Source organism: Hemitrygon akajei, chromosome 6 (genome assembly GCF_048418815.1).
Source record: "Hemitrygon akajei chromosome 6, sHemAka1.3, whole genome shotgun sequence".
Taxonomy (NCBI): domain Eukaryota; kingdom Metazoa; phylum Chordata; class Chondrichthyes; order Myliobatiformes; family Dasyatidae; genus Hemitrygon; species Hemitrygon akajei.
Window position 1 is genome coordinate 143,589,070 of NC_133129.1, and position 20,807 is coordinate 143,609,876.

A 20,807-nucleotide genomic window follows, 5' to 3' on the forward strand; every position below is an offset into this window, starting at 1 on the left:
AAAATCAATGTTTCAGTTTTCAGTTGTTTTTTTTGATTTGTCTTGAGTGTGTAAACTCCTTTTGGGAGGTGGAGCTTGTGTAATGATCACTATTAATACTCTGTCACTTGAAATGTTTCCCCAATGAACCATTAGTAAAGCTCGTCTTATCAGTAATAGGCCCCAGGACAGGGTTACGGACGACGTTCAAACTCATCTTTTGACAGGCAAAAAAAAACTGAAGCGCGCTATAAATCATGGAAAGTTAAACTACGGCAAGTGACTGTTTTTACACGCCGCCTGTATAAAGACTGTGTCTCAACTGTGTGCGAGCCACAGGTTTTCACTCAGGAAAATTTTGCTCGAGAGGGAACAACCTGTGCTTTCATTCGCTGTGCTCAGCCCTCCAACCCCTGTCAATGTAAACATTGTTCCTCTGACAGCACACTATTGTACCCAACATTTTTCCACAGCATGAAAAGAAGTTCAAACCAAGATTATATTTTTAGACCCTACATTAACTTAGCCTTATGAATTCTCAGCTTGTCTCAACTTGTTTGTGTTTCTGTTTTTATAATGGTGGTTTTAACGGTCTTGTTTTATATTGCTTGGCAATATACTGCATACTATAACTCTGTTTTTCTTTTCTTTTTTTTAAAATAGTTTCAAAATAGGTAATTCATAAAGCTAGATTTGATAGCATATGTAATGTGTTTTCCTGATTCTAGGATTTCAATTAACTCATTAATAATCATTTAATCATCCACAAATGATTACTTGATAGCCCATGTATGATAAGTTTCTGGAAAGCTGGATGTACTAGGGTCAGCTTGACAGCTAAGTGCAGAAGGTGTAGGTAATGTAGTTATGATACTCAGTGTAGAAGATCTATTATGAATATGGTTAAATGTTATTAATCTATTGGTTTAATAATTTCATATCAACGTTTAGGTCAAAAGTTGGCAATTAATCTATTTAGTTTTGTGGCACAATAGTGCTGGTATTGTTAGTGCAAGAGAAAATAAAAGTTTATGGAGGTTTTCTGCATTCAAATTCAGTGGCAGTACTACAAATGTTTTTTACTTATGTCAGATGAGCAGCTGCTTTGTTGCTTTATCAGGTTGCATTTTATTTTCTGTGGTGGCAAACTCCAATTAATGCTGCAATATTCATGCTTCAGTCTTTATCAGTAGGTGCAACATAGCAATCCTGTGAGGAATATTCAAGTCTTCGTGCTGATAAATTGGGTAGGCAGTGAACATGCTGTAAAGAGCTGCATTTATTAAAGTCTAAATGTGATTTTCAGAATTATATTTTCCTTAATTTTAAATGCAAAATTTATATTCACCTGAGAGTAATAAGCAAATATTTAAAAAATCATCGCAAGGAAACAAAGTTAAACTAAATAAAATTCAACCAAATAACCCTAAATGCAGTACTTTCTGCTATTCATGCAGTGTGCATGTTACAAAAAGAATTACCTCCAACAAGACTGAAATGGCAAATTTTTGTTAGCATTTGGAACTAACTCCACACTGTCATACAAAGTGATTCCATTACACTATTGGCAGGAATATGGTACCGATCTTTGGAGAAGTCTAAAACGATGAAGGACCAATCTAAAAAAGATGACAATAGTAATTAAATATAGAACAATAAAAGACAGATAATGCAGGTTCAAGGGATTTCCTGTGTTCATGTGCCGTTAAGTTTCTTGGCTTTAATCAAATAACTGTAATCATAAGTTTCCCTGACCCTTGTTTGCTGGGTACTAATTAAATAACTGTAATTATGATTTTACTTTTGAGCCAGAGCCTCGTTTATCATTTCAATGATGTTTTTTTTGCATGGTGTTGATCAAAAATTGTACACTTTCACTGTGGTGGGTGACAATTTGATTGCCATCAATAGTAGAAACAAGCAAATGCTGTCAAGTAGCAGTAAATCACAAACCAGGGAGCCATTGGCAACATGATTTAACACCTAATTCGTTTTCCTTCTCCCTGCTTATGAAACTTCAGTGAGTCAACATTACCTCATTGAGAGAAAGGGTGTAGGAAAACTTGACATCTTGCATATACAGTTGTTTCGGTCTGTGGTGGCAGTGGTTGTATATTTTGACCACATTTGCCAAATGAAATTGCTGATGAATTAACAAAGCTGATGATGGGTTCATGAGGCTGCTGATAGATTGTAAAAACTGCTGCATCATAGAGCAGAGCAGATGAGGTGATTTGACAATTTGTACTTTTATAGAGCATAATCCAAAAGGATAATTAATATTTGCCTTTTGCAACTATGCCACTTCGTGATCTGGGTTCATAGAATCATGGAAATTTTGCAATGTGTAAGGAGGCGTACTATTTCTTCGTGGCATAGAAACTGTACCAACCTAATTCCACCTTTTGGCAGTAGAAATATAGCCATAGGTCTCTAAGACCATATCCAAGTGGTATATAATGTAGTGAGATTTTCTGCCTGCACAATCCTTGTGGGGAACTGGATCCAGGCTTCTGTCATTTTCTCACTGACAATTAAATCCTCATCTTTCTTCCACTCTTTTTATTCTAACACCCTCTGGTTATAAACAATACACTTCTAATTTTGTTTGAGTTTATTTTAAGGACGAAATTATTTCATTTTCAGGGCTGTTCAATGGGAACTCTTTGGCTTCTCTTCTTATTGACTGATAGAAGAGTGAAATTTTAATTGCACCCACTAATGAGTGGGCGATTAAAGTGCCCCAGAGTGCTTGGATATAGAATTAAATCTTGATTTCCAATGCTATTGATTTTAATCTGTTTGTACAGTATATGCAGCCACTCAAGGCAACCAACTTAACTTTTTGATACATTTTCAAATTGGGCCATAATGATTACAAAGGACCCTGGCTGCAAAATTGACTCAGGCAGAAGGAAAGTAATTACCAAGGTTTAATGCAAAAAAAAACACAAATTGCTGGAGGAACTCCACAAGTTAATCAGCATCTATGGAGGGAGAGTAATTCTCAATGATTGGGTTGAGAACTGCAGGCTGCTCAACCAGAGTTCCTCCAGAAGTTTGTTTATTTTTTTCCACGTTTCAGCATCTGCATTGTCTGATGTCTTTCATTTCTAAGGCTTTCCTACCAATTAGAGCCAGTCAGAAGAGACATGGGATGTTAGCAAATAGATAGACTAGACAGAGTGGAGTTTATGAAAGGTGGTGTTATTAAAGCATATAAGATCCTAAGGGAACTTGATCGGGTAGAAGAGGTATTTTCACTTGGTGGGGAGGGGGTGGTATGAACAATAAAACATAGTTATAGAAATAAGAGGAAGGATATTTAAAACTGGCGTGCATTGAAACTTTTCTTTTAGAAGGTAGCAGATCTCTGGAATTCTCTGTCATCCGAGGATGGTGGACGCCAGATCATTTTATATATTTAACACGGAGATGGATAAATATTTGAAAGATAGGGAAATGGAGGTCTCTGAAGACCTGGCACAGAAGAGGACTTTAAGCCAACATTGATCAGCCATGATTGTATTGAATGGTGGGGCAGACATAAGGGGCTCAGCGGTCTACACATGCGCCTACTTTCTTGTGTTCTTACGAGGAAATCTGCAGATGCTGGAAATTCAAACAACAACAACACACAAAATGCTGGTGGAACACAGCAGGCCAGGCAGCATCTATAAGGAGAAGCACTGTCGACGTTTAGGGTCTCGTCAACAGTGCTTCTCCCTATAGATGCTGCCTGGCCTGCTGTGTTCCACCAGCATTTTGTGTGTGTTGTTCTTGTGTTCTTGTTTGTCCTTGTATTGAAACTTAGCTCTTTACTTGAATCAGTGACTGGGGACCTAGCTTTGAGCCTCCCTCATCACGCCTATCCACTTTGCCATCTAATTTCCTGAAACTGCTGCTTTTTCTTGAGATAATCTGGTGGTAAGGCTTTTTTGTATCTGCCCAGAATCCCCCTAGAGCTGAAATTATAGCCAAGGTGACTTCACATTATGGTAATCCTTACTTGAAAACTGCTGGATTAGAAAGAAGTACATTTGATTGTAAATCACACAAACAAAAGGAGGCTGACGTCTCGATCTTCTGCTCATTTGCTGCTGATTGCTATCTGATGATATCAGCTTGAAAGTAAACTGTGAACTGGAGCATAAATATGAAACCGCCCCACCGCAAAATAATGACAACCTGCATCTGCAAAGCATCTTTAATATTAAGGCATTTCTTGGGACCATATTATACAAAAATAACACTGGGCCACATAAAGTAAGGTACCTCTGTCTGATTTGCCCTGAGATCTTAGAGTAGGTCGAAGGGCTGGCACAATGTCATAGAGCTTGTACTGTACTGCACTATTCTATATGCTATGGACAAGGATGGACTTGATCTTTAGAAACCGGAGTTTGCGACTGGAACTGGATAATTGCTTAAAAATTTTGCAGGAGTTTATTTCTGTTCGTCCACACTGAACTAGCAGTCTGTCTTGCAGTAGATACTACCTCATGCAGAAGGTAAAGGAGGGCCAGCAGTGAGGAGCCCTGAGATAGAAAAGAGAGGCAAGTTTAGGTGTCCATTTATCAAGTCCAGGTTATTGCCTGGACGATCTATATTGGCCGCAGTAATACAACATTAAATGTAAAATGTGTATAACGGAAAATCATCTTTTTAACCAGCATTTTGGAACCCTTCCAGCTCAATTGAGCTTGGAAACAGTTAATAATTGCTGATCAGATAAAATATAGTAAAGTTAGATGAAATGATTCTGTGGGTTCTTGGCTACTCCTCCTGCAGTTGATTTAAGTGTGCCAAAAGCAATTAGTGAGCAAAGAACACACAAAGCCAAATGCAATCCCACAACAGCCAGAGTGAAGTTCAGAAAGTGGCTGCATTATTGAAATGAAGTAAAAGTACAGTAATTATGCTGTTACACATTTAAAGTATGTGCATAATACAACATATTTACAATATAAATTTAAGCAATAGCAGGGAAGATGTATGTTCTCTCAGTGTAAAGAGCAATGTCAAGGTAATGCTCGTAATTTCTGCTGTTTCTAGCTGTTCCTGCCCTGCTGCTGCCTGAAGAGAGTGAAGTTATTTTCATGATGGTTGGCATCCTCTAAATGTGAAACTTCTTAAAGTACTTAACAATGATCAAGGAGGCTGCTGTAATTATTGTTGGCAGCCACTTTAAGATATAAGACAGGTGTAGTGGAATATTTAGAATCATGCTCATCAAACTCAGTGTGAAAGGCAGGAACAATTTCAAAATAATTAATCATCCCAGAGTGATATCATTAATTCATCTGATCAAGGTGGAGATTATTTTGTTTTAGTTTTTCATGGGCAAATCCCAACATAGTAAAATGATTGTAAATTAATTTAACCAGTTAATTTGCCAAGTTCTAAATCCAAAGAGCTGTGCTTGTCGGATGTGATTTCACTGTGTTCAAATGCAAAGACAATGCCATCTTTTCCTGTTCAGTGTACCAATAAAATCAAAAAATGACTTTAATATTGAAATTAATATTCTGAATATTAAAACAGAATTATATTTTTGATAAAATTGATGAACAAGAAAAATATTAAGACTGAAATTGGCAAAATTTATTCATTTCTTTCATCTATTAATTTCAATTGGCTAAGCACAATATTCTTGAAAAACTTTAAACAGCTCAGCTATCCTAAAAATGAAGATTGTTTAATTTACGGTTAAAACTAAAATGATATCGAGAAACATATTTTATCAGAAGTGGAAGTCTTCATTAGTACAAACAAGAACAAGATTTTGACCATTTGAAATAGTAATACATTGTAAAATAGATTCTAAAAGTCTGGAGGCTTTTTATAAATAGAATTTCTTATAGCACTGGCTAAATCAATCAAAATTGTAGCTGTATCTAGAGCAACACACAAATGCTGGAGGAACTTAACAGATCAGGCAGCATCTGTGGAAATGAATAAACAGTCGAAGTTTTGTGCCGAGACCTTTTTTTAAATTTCTTTAGATGCTGCCTGGCCTGTTGAGTTTTTCCAGCATTTTGTATGTTTTGCTGTGCATTTCCAGCATCTACAGAATCTCTTGTCTTTATGATTAGCTGTATCTGTAGTTCTAAAAAATATGACCGGCTTAGCTTCATTGGTAGATGTTATTGAAATGCTCTGCTAAAGCTACAGTAATAAGCAGCTGATTTAAAGTTAAGATGTGTTCTTTTGTTTCAAAAAGATTATTTTAATTTGAATGTAGATGGTTGTCTGTAGCATCATACTGATCTCGCCTCTGATGTAAATTACTTGTCAGAGAATTTTAATTTTATATTCTACTTCATAAACTTGAGCATGTTCTCAGGTGTCATTTTATTGTGGTCCTGAGGGAGTGGTGTTTTTTCAGATATCTTTCAGGTGCAGCGTTAAATCATAGTCACCTTACGTAACCATAAAGAATACCACAGTATTGGAGAAGAGAGTTCTGGCTGATGTTCATCTCGCAATCACTAAAACAGATTATGTAGTCATGATTTCTACATGTAGGGCATTTTTGTGTGTGCATTGGTTTTGTATTTGCACACAATACAACAGAGTCCTTTAAAGTACGTACTGACTATAAAGTGTGTTGGGGCTACTTCATATTGTGAAATGTGCTATATAACTGCTAGTGCTTTCTTTAAAATAGTTAATAATAAAGCTGTTGAATTTGTGATATACCTAGTACTGGTAACATTTTATGGGACACATGCTGAAACAGAGTTCAGGCAGAATGAGTATCTAATCAAATCAAGTTTAATTGTCATTCAAACCATACATGGACACAGCTAAATGAGACAGCGAATGGGATGTAATACTATTAACTTCTAGGAGTATCATAAATAGAAACAGCACCATCTCATCGAAATTTACCTAGATTACATGAAAATCTTGCATCTTGGCACACTCCTTTTGAACTGTTTATAAAACTCTTATCTATAAAGTTCTAATGGAAGCAACCTATATCAAGTTCTTACAAAGCAATGCCACTCTCCCAGCTCTGTACCCTTGTTAAATTGTCCTCTAATTTTGGTTACCCAGGATACATAAGGAATTAATTTTTCTTGAGATCAACTAGTATTATATGTTAGAAACCGTGCATCTAAGGATTATTCTTGCCTATAAAATTTAACTTCTTGTTGGTAGATCTTTGTCACACTTTGCATCAACTTCCTTCATTGCCAGTTCTTACAGATGAAAAACAATCCAATTCTCCTCCAGCAGGATGCCATCCCACCTGTAGGGCAGGCACTTGGACTTTGCAGTTGTCTTCATATCACAGTCTTTATTTCTGGAGAGAAAAGAGAAGGAAACTACTTTCCTTTGACTACTATGTTTCTTTGCTTCCCAAATTGGCATATGTTTGGCTGCATTACTGTAATGGCAATATAAAATTACTGTAACACTGAAATATAAGCACAGAATTTATGACTGATTTACATCTGGGGTAGCTTGAACCAATTAAACAGCTTCAAATCCTGCACTTGAAATCTACACATGTCCAATGGGGAAAAAAAGTGGGTGGTGTAGAAAGGAAAGTAGCTTTTATTTATAACATATTTTATGTCCTCATTACTCTAGAGCGCTTCACGGCCAATGAATTACATTCAAAGTGTAGTCATTCTTGTTATGTAGGCAGACATGGCCATTAATTTGCATGCAACACAGTCTCAGAAACAATTTAGTGGGGAGAAAGCCAGTAGACAATGGTACTGGTTCTTTCGGTAGTGTTGACGAATATTTTATATGCACATGAGCAGGCATGAGAGGTATTGTTTGGCTTCACATCGGAACGGCAGCACCTCTGACTTTGGAGCAGTTCTGTGATGCTTTACTGGAGTGTAGGCTAGACTACAGGGCTCAGGTCTCTGAACCGAGCTTGAACTTCCATGATTCTGATACATGTCCTTGGTTCAACCAAGTGAGATGTACAATAAATGATACCTGCAACACAAATGTCCGTAGACAGCACATTTTGTACAGCTGGGTGAAGTAAAATGGCAGAGGTAAAGTTATACAATGCTATATAATCACTTGTATCCAGGTGTAGTTCATGGTAAACCTCAATCTGTATGAGCAAAAATAATCCACATTACACCATATACAGAATTTGTATTTCCCTTTGTATTCTATTATCATTGATAACACAGGAAACTTTATTGCATGTTTCCATAGTGATCTTAAAGTGACTGCCCGCACCTCCCAAATACACGATCATCTTAATAACCATTGTGAAGGCAGGCCGACACCCCGTGGTGTAATTCTTTTTCTGCTTACTGTATATTTCATAGTGTCACTCGCTTCTCAGTGATATCCATTTGTTAGTCTCCTTTGCAATCACATTGCTGATTTGACAATGCTGTGCATAAATTGCCTGAACAGATACTGTGAACTGTTTTTGGTACTGATGTATCAGTATTGAGGAACAATGACAAGTGGCAACAATCACTCAAGCAGATTGCAGAGAAGATTTCTTTTTAGCCAAAAATGGCTTTTTGTTATGGGAACTGCTGCTTTGCTTGAGTCATGCAGCTGAAATAATGGTTATGTGTATGGTTTCCAGAAAATTTGACATGGTGCTTGCTTCTTATTGTTGGGTATGTTCATTTTTCTATCTCTGAATAGAGCTCATCCACATAAAATGTGTCAGCATGGTATTTGGAGTGTTACAGTTGACTAATAAAGTATGATTGACAGTGTGTAGACAGTCTTTCCACTGGGTGAATGAAGCTACCAAGTAATGCGCTAAAGCCTGACTGGGTAGGTTGCCAGAAAAATGTTTTACTTTTTTACAATACAAAACAGGTGGCAAAGATTCAGTGTGAAATTATTTGATTTTTATGCAAGGAACAGAGTATGGCAAAAACAGCACAGTAATATTGTGCCTCCTCAATCTCCAGGATCCTGGCAAAGAAAATATAACTCTTGGCTTGAGTCACTGGTGCCTCTGATAGTTTCTGCTACTGAATGAAGGCTTTTCATTTATATGCTGTTGAACAATCGTGCACAGATGATAGAAAGCTACTGTATATTGCAGCGTATTAGCAAGGAAGACTTAAAGAAAAACTAGCTAAACATGGGGGGAAAGGGAACATATGGTAATGGAGTAAGACGTTGTAAGAAGGGGAGGAGGGTCATGATGAGCACAAACAGTTGACACAGATATAGAGGGTGAAATGACTTGCCTCTACACAGTAAAGTACTATATTAAAATGACAATTTCTGTCAGTCTTACTGGTTAAGTGCTTTAGACAGAAGCATGCCTGAGAGAAAAGAAAATACCATCCAAGTCGTAAAGGTACCAACAGCTGCACTTCCACCAAAAGCAACAAATAAGTCTTTACTTGCAGAAACAAAAGTAAGATCTGCTGCTTCACTACGTTTTGGGGCATTCCTGCCTTTAAAATTGACTGCAACTCCAGTCTCCCTGAGGATATGTGACTTCCCAGCAGTTACTGATAGAGCCTGGAGGTATGAGCCTCTCAGTTCCTGTGACATGACTAATTGTTGTTTAATGAGTGGCCCAAGTAGGATTATAAGCTTTTACGGTATGTATGTATTAATCAATCAGTGTGCAGTGATAAAAGCTTATCCTTCTTTCATTCCATTGTGCTACATAGCCTGAATTTCAAAACAATTAAGATTCAAATTAAGTCAGTGAAACTAATTCAATGTGCGCAGAGTTTTGTCACATGTTAAATGATATTTGTGAAGGAAATTAATGTTTTATCAGTGTTCAGAATGTTCACATTTTCTCGGATGGGAATAAAATTTGGTTAATGTTACAAATGGTATTGGTGATCTTGTGAGTTTAAAATGTCAAAAAAGCTGCATGAAACATTCAGAGGATGTGGAATAGATTTGGAGAATGTTATTTTATTTCTTTGAATACTATTCTATTAAGCTCTTCTTAAGAGGGTCTTTGGTGGTTCAGCGCCCGGTGTAGTAACCTCTCACTTATTAGAGAAGTACTGAACTGTGTCACAGTGGAACAGCAGTTAGTGCAGCTGGGTCACTGCTCCAGTGACCTGAGTTTGATCCTGATCTTGGTGTTTGCCTGTATGTGGTTTGCATGCAGTCTTCTCATTGCATAAGCTTCTTGTAGGTGTTCTTCCCGCATCCCAAAGACGTGTTGCCAATAAATTACCCCATACAGTAGGTTAATACCAAAAGTAATAATGGGCATGTGTAAAACAAAATGAGCTGCAAGACTGCATGGGAATAAAGAGAGGGTTAATAAGATTAATAGGATTCTCATCTCACTGAGCCTGAATGGCCTCTTTCTGTGTTGTGATGAATTAATGAGGTGAGATCTACTGATTGTACGTGCTATGTGATACTGAGTGTTGGCTGGCTGATTGGAATTCAAGGGTTAAGATACACTAATGAGCTGGGATAAACTTTATTCAAATCTTAAATCCTATCCAGTGATCTAGAGTTAAGAAAGGGAAAACTTGCTTTATTCTAGCACTGTCTCATGAGCCATCAAAGCCTAAAACAATATGATATTAAAAATTCATACAGTTTGCAAAACTTTAAAAATTGTTGGGGCACAATTTATACAGCAGTAGGAAATAGGAACATTTCAGAGTCTGACTCAGATCTATGGACAGCTCTTGGCTATTTTATTATTGCAGAGGCCTCTCATTAATGTGCCTTAAAGTTTCAAAGTGTGGAGTTTCCTATCAATTACAGCAAATCGTTCATCATAACTTCATAAACATTGTGCAGCATTTAAAAAAGCTATTTATAGAAAAATCTTATTGGCTCCCTAATCCCCAAAACAATAATAATAAGATATAATACTGACAGAAATTGAAGGCTTATTGAATGTTTAACTTTCAGAATTAGGTAGAACAAATAGATACAAAATAGGTTTTGATTTTTAATTGTTATTTTGAGAGTTTCCTAATTCTAGTTTAATTACATGAACAAAAGAAGCTCAAGGTAGAAATATTAGAATGTCTTCTATATTATCTTTGGAGTAAAGTTTGCATTGTTCATGATTTTGTACAGTCTTTCAGTTGTACATGGTCCAATTATTTAAACAACTTAGCAGTACAAGCAGCTTATTGATTACAATCAGTTGAGAGCAGTATTTTGTGCTAGCTCTCTCAGCCCGTTACCTATATATCATTGACATCTTTGTTTATACCATATGTACAGTACTGGAGAGTATTTGTTCAACACTGAAAGGAAAATGCCAGTAATTTTACAATTAAAATGTTAATTTTTAATTGTGACCTTTTTAGCAATTTTAGAATTGTTTTGCAATTAAATTTAAAAACTGCTCTGCCTGACATTTGACTCAATAACTTGAAGCATCACAGAGTGGGGTAGAATAGCTTTTGGAGCCTGCCAGTAACCACTAAAATAAAAGATGCCTTCTCGTAATTCATTTTAAATTTATTTAAAAAGCATGTTTTTTGTCATCAGCCCGGTTTAGTTGTGACTTTGGTGGCCAGCTGCATTTCAAAGTGCTGTCACAGTGAGAGAGGAATGATAAACTAGTGTTATCAAGGACAGTCTGTGACTTGTGAGTCGGAGTTGAGAAACCACAACTTTAACTCGGCAGAAATAGGATATCCGTTTTGATATGGGGAGACACTTGGCACTGTTAGCGAACTGTAAAGGCAGACAGCAGTAAGTCCATAATGCTAACTAATTATATACAAGTAGTTGTTGAATGTAATGCTATATGTAGGGAAAATTCACAAGTCAAAACATCCCATCACATCTGAGCTGTAGGCATAGAGTTGTTTTCGGCTGCTGAAACCCAGTGACAGAATTGCCTAAGTTTAAATATATCCCATTAAAATTTACCATGTTTGTGGGCTGTATGATAAAGTAACCTTTCCAGAGTTCCTAGTGAAACCGTAGTCCTTTCATCATTTTCAGTTAGTTGTCAGCAGCATCAACATTTCATTCCATTGTCTACTTCTCTTACATGGAGAAACATATCCTGATCAAGCAGTGATATGTTTGTAGCCTATTTTATTAAGTACACTGACGGATTGTTTTGCCTGGGAATCATTCTGTCAATGAATAACCCTTGTATAGATCTGGCAATCACTGCCAAGACTCAGGAAAACAATAAGAAAAGAAAAACCGAGTGACAGAGAAAGAGGAACAGAGGTTAACAGAAAGCATTGAGGAATACTGAGGAGAAACAACTGTAAAGATGACATACTGAGAAGTTTAATAGAATATTTACATAAATTAGAAGGAATTCAATGAATTGCAGAAACTTCCCATTTTCACATTTTAAAAAAATTCATAAGTTAAAAAAGTGTACTTGTGACTGATCTGTAATTTTAAGAATTTTTGTGCATAAGCAGTGATCACTGTCAGTATTGTTAGAGAACTGACTGGGTGAATCACAATTATATAAGGGCGATGAACGAACTTACACAGATGTGAGGAGAGGATTGTGAGTTGATTACAATATCACTGAATTATAATTCAGCCTACTCATGTTCCCTATAAGATATCTCAACCAATGCACCCTAATAATCTATCCAAAGACTGCTGTTTACCTCAACAATCTAATGCTTTGTGAATTCAACACACATGCCTAACTCTCTGTTATATAGAATTATAGGATAAAAATCAGAATCAGGTTTAGTATCAATGGCATATGTCATGAAATTAGTTAACTCTGGGGTAGCAGCAGGACAATGCAATACATGATAATATAGAAAAAGATTGAATTGCAATAAGTGTATGTATGTGTGTGTGTGTGTGTGTGTATATATATATATATATATATATATATAATACACATGCATATAAAATAATTAAATAGAATTAAATAGTGCAAAAACAGAAATAAAAAAAGTAGTGAGGTAATGTTCATGGTTTCAACATCCATTCAGAAATCGGATGGCAGAGGGGAAGAAGCTGTTCCTGAATCACTGAGTGCGTGCCTTCAGGCTTCTGTACCTCCTTCCTGATGGTAACAATGAGAAAAAGACTTTGGATCAGGAACATTTACAGCACCAAAAGAGGCTGCTTGACCCCAATGACTCTGTGGTGATTTCTTTTAACATGCAGTCTGAAACTAATCTCACTTGAACTCCATTTACATGAACAAATTGGTGAAAAGATCAGGGCAGCAGTCATTCCTGGTGATCAGATCTCAGAAATACTCCTGGTACTTCTGTCAGAACAGCAGATCGAAAATAAATACAGTTCACTTAGCTGTATCAGTTGATTTGGGTTAGTCATTTGGGAATGGAGCCTAACTTCATGCAAGAGCACCTTGAAACTGTTTTTCAATGAAAAGGCTGTGGTATTTTTGACTACTTCTGTTTTGATTGATGATCAAGATTTTATGATTATTTATATCACACTCAAATTTGAATTGAGATCTTATCCAAAGCTCATTACATGTGATATTTAAAATATAGTACTGTATCAGAGTATGAAGGAAGAAAAGACCGGTACTCATTTAGTTCCCTATTATGTCAGAACATCCCAAAATACGTTGCAGCAATGGATAGTCTTTGAGGTGCAGTTGCTGTTTTGTAGGCAAGTGTTGTCACCAATTTGTATGCGGTGAATGATTGGAAAACTACAATGCGAGACTGATTACATGCTTACAGCCTGTTGGAGATTGATGTATTTTGACTCAGTTATGATATAGAACCAGGTCATGCTGTTCATATATCTATGCTTGTTACATCACGGAAAGTGGCCATTATGGCCATCCAAACTGTGTTCACTTCAAACATGGCTATCCCATTCCCTCTCTACTGTTTTCTCAGTAGCCATATGAACTATTCTTTCTTGTGCCCACCAACTCAGCATTTCTTTCATTTACCCTAAGTAAAGTGTAGACTACAGTAGTCAATTTTTGATGTGGGAGGTAACTGGAGCTCCTCTTAGAAACCCAGGTGACAGGAAGAACATGCACTAAGCACAGAGACAACACCCTGAGGTCAGGATGATACCTGGGCCAACAGAACTGTGAGATGGGCACTAACTGCTGTATCTCTATGGTTCCCTACCTGACTCTGCATGAATGCCTCCAGCTGTACTTACTCTTTTCATTGTTGTGGCTCTCATTGTGTTTACTGTCATAGCCATCTCGCAAAACAGAGCGATCTGCATTGGGGCCAGGCCTCGAAACATCGCACGCTCAAGTCTTTCTCTCAGATGCTGCTGAAACTGTACAGGCAACTCCTGGTGTCAAAAGCTTTCTTCACCATATCTGTGTCTCTGGCGATCAGGGACATTTAGAAGCTATTGAAATATTTCTTAAAAATAAATTAATTTGAAAACATGTCATACAGATTAATCAAAAATTTAACTTAAATTAAAAAAAGTCCAAAAAAAATCTTGGCTTCACTTACTTGTTGGTGTAAAGCTGACAAGTATTGAAGTGGCCATCCATAATGTATTTAGCCTTTCAGCTTAGAATGATTTGGATCTGCCTCTGAACTCCCTATATTCAGTGATGCCATGGGATATCCACTGCAGTAGTATAGATGAATGAAACCACTGCTAGTCATCAGTGCAATCTGTCAAACACTGTCCTACAGTTCTAAATCGGGGTGAGAAAAAGTAGAGACCATTGAGTGAAGTTAATACAAATAAAATGTGTATTTAAGTTTTCATAAAATAACACTACATGTGACATTCTTAAATTTAAATAAACCCTGTCTTTGGATTTAACTTAAATGAATTCTTGTATAAATACATTTCAATTTAATTTGATTAAAGGAAACAACTTTATTGGCCGAGTGAAAATGAGGGTATGTTATTCCTAAAGAAAACACCTCATAGCTCAATTTTTAAAAATTAAGTTATAATTTTTCAGCAGACTGTTTTCACAGCTGTGCTTAAGCATGTCATGCTTTAAGAACTTTAATATTTCTTTCACGTACTCTGCTGTGGCCATTTGAAAGTAACTTATAGGAGGTGAAAGGCTTTTGTTTTTGTTTCTCAATCTACCATCACTAATATCTGTTGCAAATTCAAACAGGTTCCCATAAAGTGAATAATCAATTCATCACAAAGTGTTGTTTATTTTATGGGGCAATATTTAGTGACCAATTTACCACTTTGAGAACAAGATCACAATAATGTATTGTCTGGGGACGTGAAATGGAGCACGTCCTGTATACCTACAGTCAAATCCTCTTAAGTGAAAATTCCTGACTCAGTTGTTTCTTCCCTGTGCCTCAGACCCAACATGTACTCATTCCATTTTTTATACCAGTAGACCTGCTTCTTCCATGTTCAGATTTTATGTAAGAAGAGTATGCTGGAAATGTAATTTATTTGAATAGACTCTGTAAGGAAAAAAACATTATTTCAGGCAGGGTACTAATGGGAAGATCTCATCTAAAATAGTAACTCGCCTTTCTTTCAGATTGACCTGTTGTGCATTTGCTGCATTTTTATCTTTAAAAAAATGATCTGCTGACATTCCTGGACTCTTCTTTCCTTTCCCAGTGTATTGAGGGCTAGGAAGCTGTTTATATTGTAGACTAGGAATGAGAATACTCACTGACAATGCTTATTAAACAAAATAGCTGGATTAAGTCTTCGTAGTGTTGGATTAGAATGAAAATGTCATATTGCATATTTAAATGGGATTTAGAAGCATTATTTAAATAGCAGATGTAGTATTTTAGTTGTTCTGGGACTTGAAATTCTTTGGAGAACTGTGTGTTATCCCTTTGAGCACTGAATGTCCTTTGCAGCTTTCTAAATTCTCACATTTCCTGTAAGATCCACAGAAAGAATTGTCTCTGACTGTCTTAATGGTGAACATTATAATGTAGAATTGGAACAATATGTGTAAATCAACCTGTCAATTCCATAATATCTTAAAACCTAATGTCTAATGACATCCATGTGTATGGGATAATTAGAGAATGACATTGGCGGTAAATAGATCAGCACAGAGGAACCGGAGACCCAAGCGAATGCAAATGTTGAAAAACTGAAATCAAAATTAAAATAAAGGGCAGATCGAATAACACCTGAAGGGTAAAGGTGAGTTAGCATTTCAGCTTTGGTCCTTCACGAGGGCCACGTGGGAATTATTAACCTAGTTTCCTGTCTCATTTTTGGATTCTTTTGACCAAACTTCTACAGTAAAGATTTGGAATGTGTTGCTTTTAACATTGCATTTTCAAAGCAAATATATTCTCACAATTTTTTTTAATAAATGGCACCTAGAACAGAGTTGGTTAATGTGCTAATGAAGATCTTCCCTCCAAAGGCTGTGAACAATAAGCAATTCATTAACGTCTCAGTATTCAATAAACACCTTACAGCCATTTTGGTAACATTACATGCAGATAAGTTATCCTGATTGAAATAATTTTAACTGTTGCTCTGCGTTTTCATGCACTGTGAAATAAAGCAGCTGTTTACATCAAGCTTCATCTTACCAAACGTCTGCCCTGACCACCTTCTGGGAGATTGAAGAAGCACATGTGTGAAAGATATGAATGTCCTTTTCAGCATACAAAGGGATACTATTGTGACTGTATCATAGAAGTAGATACTAAGCAGTCTGGAGAGCTTTCCATAAATGTTCTAACCATTTAAGGGGATGGCAGATGCGAGTGAATCTAAAAGAAATTTAAGCCAAGACCCACTTTGGTATCACTTCTGCTTACTTATGCCAAGTTATCAATTGCATATTTCCGATATTTTATTTCCTGTCATTGAAGTTTGTAATAAATATTGGCATGCAAGTGTTTGAATATTGGGTCAGGTAATTGATAGATTTTGTCAAAGAGAAGATCCATTGGTAAAATGATATTTCAGCATATATAAGCAAAGTTATAGGTTTGGCTTGTCTAGTGGAAATTTCAGTGTTTAAAAATTATCCTGTCAACACATCCCCAACACAATGAAATGTAATTCTTACTTATATTATGTTCCATTTCAGCTAACTTTCACAAAATGTCACGGAACTGTAATTTGAGAATAAAGATTAAGACCACTCGATCTAGCTAAACTGGCTACAAGACAACAAACAGGATATGTACAGTTAATAATAGTTACATTTTTCTTATTAAACTGATAGATTTTCATCCACTTTATTGATCTAACAATTGATCAGTTGCAACAGTATATGAAAACACTGCCCACCAAACAGCAAAACGGTTATCCTTCCCAATCAGCCACATTCCTGTTGTATTTATTTGTATCTGTGTATTGCCTTGGTCATTTATATCTCACGGGTAATCCAACATAACATATGTTACCTGAGCAGGTTGCAGAAATTGAGTTTCATAAATGCAGAGTAAAGCTTCCTTTCAAACCATCTAATGTACTGAAAAGTTTTTGGGTTACTGCTTCTAACCTCTTTACTTTTGAATATTGCAAGCCATTCACACTATTTGTTGTGCTATCTCAGTCAAAGTTAATATCCACCCACCACATTGTGAAAATAAGATAAAACACAATTTTTTTCTTTTTGATAAAGAATTTTGAAATTCTGAGGGAGTGGCATGAATAAATTATCTTCTCTATTTTTACTGAATTTTATTAAAACAGATGAAAGCCCATTAAGCGCTTGATTAATGGACAATTTTGCTTAATTAAAAGAGTTGGGCAAAGTGGATGATTTTTTAAATAAGGATAACTACGGGCAGAGATTTTGTGCCTGTTTCTTGGTGAGAACAATTATCTTTTTCATTGTTTACCATTTGCCTTCCATCTTTATGCAAGCGAGTGAATGACACAGGAATTATCAAAGATTTGTAATGCACGGCAAGTAAGTTCACATAAAATTGATTTAATTGTTTCAATTTTGAATCGACAGGAAGTATTTGTAGTTGGTAATTGAGAGATATGAAACTGAATGTAATCAACTTGCTCATTAGTTCCAGTAATATTTACTATCTAAGATAAAAGTAAATGTAGATTAGTCAAAAATTTGAAAGGCCACTAAAAGCTTGTATCCTTTTTCTGACATCAGATGTATTTAAGCTGAAGAATGATCATTGCATAGTCTATTTTAATGAGTGACATCAGAAGAAGTGTGGCTCTAAGTAACATGCAATCTGTTTGAGTGATGTGACTATCAGAGTAGAATAGTAGGTGATGCGAATGTGCGACCTGCAGCTGTGCGAAGTGCGTGAGAGTGCTGGGACCACGTGAGACCATTAGAAGTCCTGATCAATAGAGCTTGCTGGTTGGTGAGTGATGTATTTCAATGAGTTGTGCCTGATAGTGGTGGTGCAGATGCTGTATTATGGCATTTGAAAAACAAATCCAATAACCCTGACTCCCCTGTGGGGCCTTGACTCTTGTTCCTTTGCAGTCTTAGTGCACCTGGGAAACGCACTCATTCTCTGCTCATTTGTTTACCTCCAATGATAAGTCTGTTGTAGAGTACTCCATAATCCTCTTCAAAAAATTTTGGGGCTAAATTCAATAACACTTAGCAATGGTCAGAGGATCACAATGCATGATTAATCTGTACTTATTGATTATAAAGCAAGTATTGCACCAACCTCGTCTTCCTTATTAGTTTTAATAATTTCACTGTTCTGCCAGTGGTGTGCTGTATTGACTGGCTCCAAAAACCAACTGCTTGAGTGGCCAGCTCCAGTTAAAACAAGCCCTAGGTCTAAACTACACTCCCTAAAGAGAAGCAACATTGGATTGAGCAGGTTTCGGCAGAATGTTTCCAAGATGAATCTGACTCGCAGAACAGAATGGCCATAGGTTTGCAGATGCAAAACCTTTTCGGAATCTGTGGTAGAGAAGGTGCAAAGTAGGAGAGATACCCTGCATTCTCAGAGATGCAGTGTCCCGAGGTATGCCCAGCCTGCAAAAGACCAACAGTCAAGGACTCACAGGGAATATTCTATCAAATGCATAATCCACCATCTGCACCACCACTGTCAGACATGGCTCACCGATGAGTAATCTCTGTTGGACAGCCCACCCAGTGGCCACTGCACTCTTGCACGTTTAGCATCGCTGCCACAGCCGCAGCTATTCCATTATGCCAGCCACATCGAGTTGTACATTATTTAGAGGCGCACTTCCCTATAGCAGGACAGCATAGATGGCAGTCGCTTCTGCGGGAGAACAAGTGCAACCACATGTCCGAACCAGTATGGAGGAAACTAAACAGGCAGTTGTTGAGGCTGAGATAGCTCTGGCAATGAAATAAGATGATTGCAACTTTGTGCCTAATCTTTATATTCCATCATAACCTCAACCCACGCTCTTGAAAACTGCTGTAAATCTGCACCTCTATATTTCACCTTATGACTGTCTTATTTCACTTGAAAGATCCATGAGCAGAAACTTAGACAGGAAAGAAGGCTAAGAAAGCTTTCCAAAATTGTAGCTATCAACTCTGATATTGACAGTGTATGTGATTTAGAAGTTAAAATACTGATAGGCTGTGTAAATGGTAAAACATTGGACATACAAACTGTAGTCAGGGCATGGGGAAAAGATAATGCATGTGATGGCTCGCTGCATGGCTATTCCCTATGGTAATTTTTTCCCTATGGGAATTTCATAGGAAGATTTTGATGGGCAAATGCTGACAATTGCTTTTTTGTTTTTTGTCATTGATACCACATGATAGTCTTTGAGGCATGTTACCATGTTTTTCTTGGAAAATGGCTTGACTGAAGCCTGCCTGAAGCAGGTGGATACCTCAAACTATTGAAGTGAGAGGTTGAACTTATCCAGCCATTGAATTAGCACAGGTCTTCAGTACATGGCCAGATGCTTCAATTGGATGCCCCCTGCTGATGAATGCTCTTATGTTGGCCTCTGTGACTGAGATCACAAAGTCGTCGGGGGACTGTGGAGTTTGTGAAGGTGCTTCCATATTCCGTCGGTCAAAGCCAGCATTAAAGGCATTAGACATACCTAATGAAATTCATCTGCTATTGAGATATTGTGGTGGTAGGTAAATTGGAATGGAATCAGATCAGTCCTCAGGTAAGTCTTAATATGTTTCATGACCAAACACTCAAAATACTTATTCGCGTGGATATAGAATAAGTGATGAAGTGCTTCGAGAGGTTGGCCGTGAAACAGATTAACTTCTGCCTGAGGAGTGAACTGAATCCTCTCCAATTTGCCTACCATCAAAACAAGTCAACAGTAGATGCCATTTCATTGGCTCTTCACTCAAGCCTAAAACCTCTGGACAATGTAGATGCAAACATCAGGATCCTCTTCATTAACTACAGCTCAGCATTCAAAACTATCGTCCCATCAAAATTAATAACTAAACTCCAAGACCCAGGCCTTGGTTTCTCTTTGTGCAACTGAATCCTCTATTTCCTCACAGGCAGGTCCAGGTTAGTGTAAATTAGCAACAACATCTCCGCAAACACCAACAGAACAAGTACACCACAGTGATGTGTGCTCTGCTCACTTTATACTTATGAATATGTGGCAACGTACAGCTCCAATGCCATATTTAAATTTGTTGACGACACCACTGTTGCTGGCTGAATCAAAGATGGTGACAGATTAGCATATAGGAGGAAGACTGAAAATCTGGTGAGTAGAGCCACAACAACCTCTCACTCAACATCAGCAAAATCAGAGAGCTGATTATTGACAACACGAGGAACTCCCTGGCACTAACTTATCAGAGGATTTGTTGTGAGACCAGTATGTAATTGTTTTTACAAGGAAGGCACAACAACACTTTTACTTTCATAAACGTTTGCGTAGACTCATTCTGTCACCAAAAACTTTGTCACGATTCTACAGATGCACAGTGTAGAATATCATAATCATGGCATAGTGAGGAAACATCATTGCCCAGGAACTGGAAAGACTACAGAAAGTGA

General features: G+C 37.0%; 1 protein-coding gene across 30 annotated transcripts in view; it reads left to right on the forward strand.

The window, feature by feature from the left end:
- sox6 (SRY-box transcription factor 6) overlaps nucleotides 1-20,807 on the forward strand; it is a 598,739-nt gene that overhangs the window by 197,379 nt on the left and 380,553 nt on the right. The gene's annotated exons all lie outside the window — the stretch shown is intronic.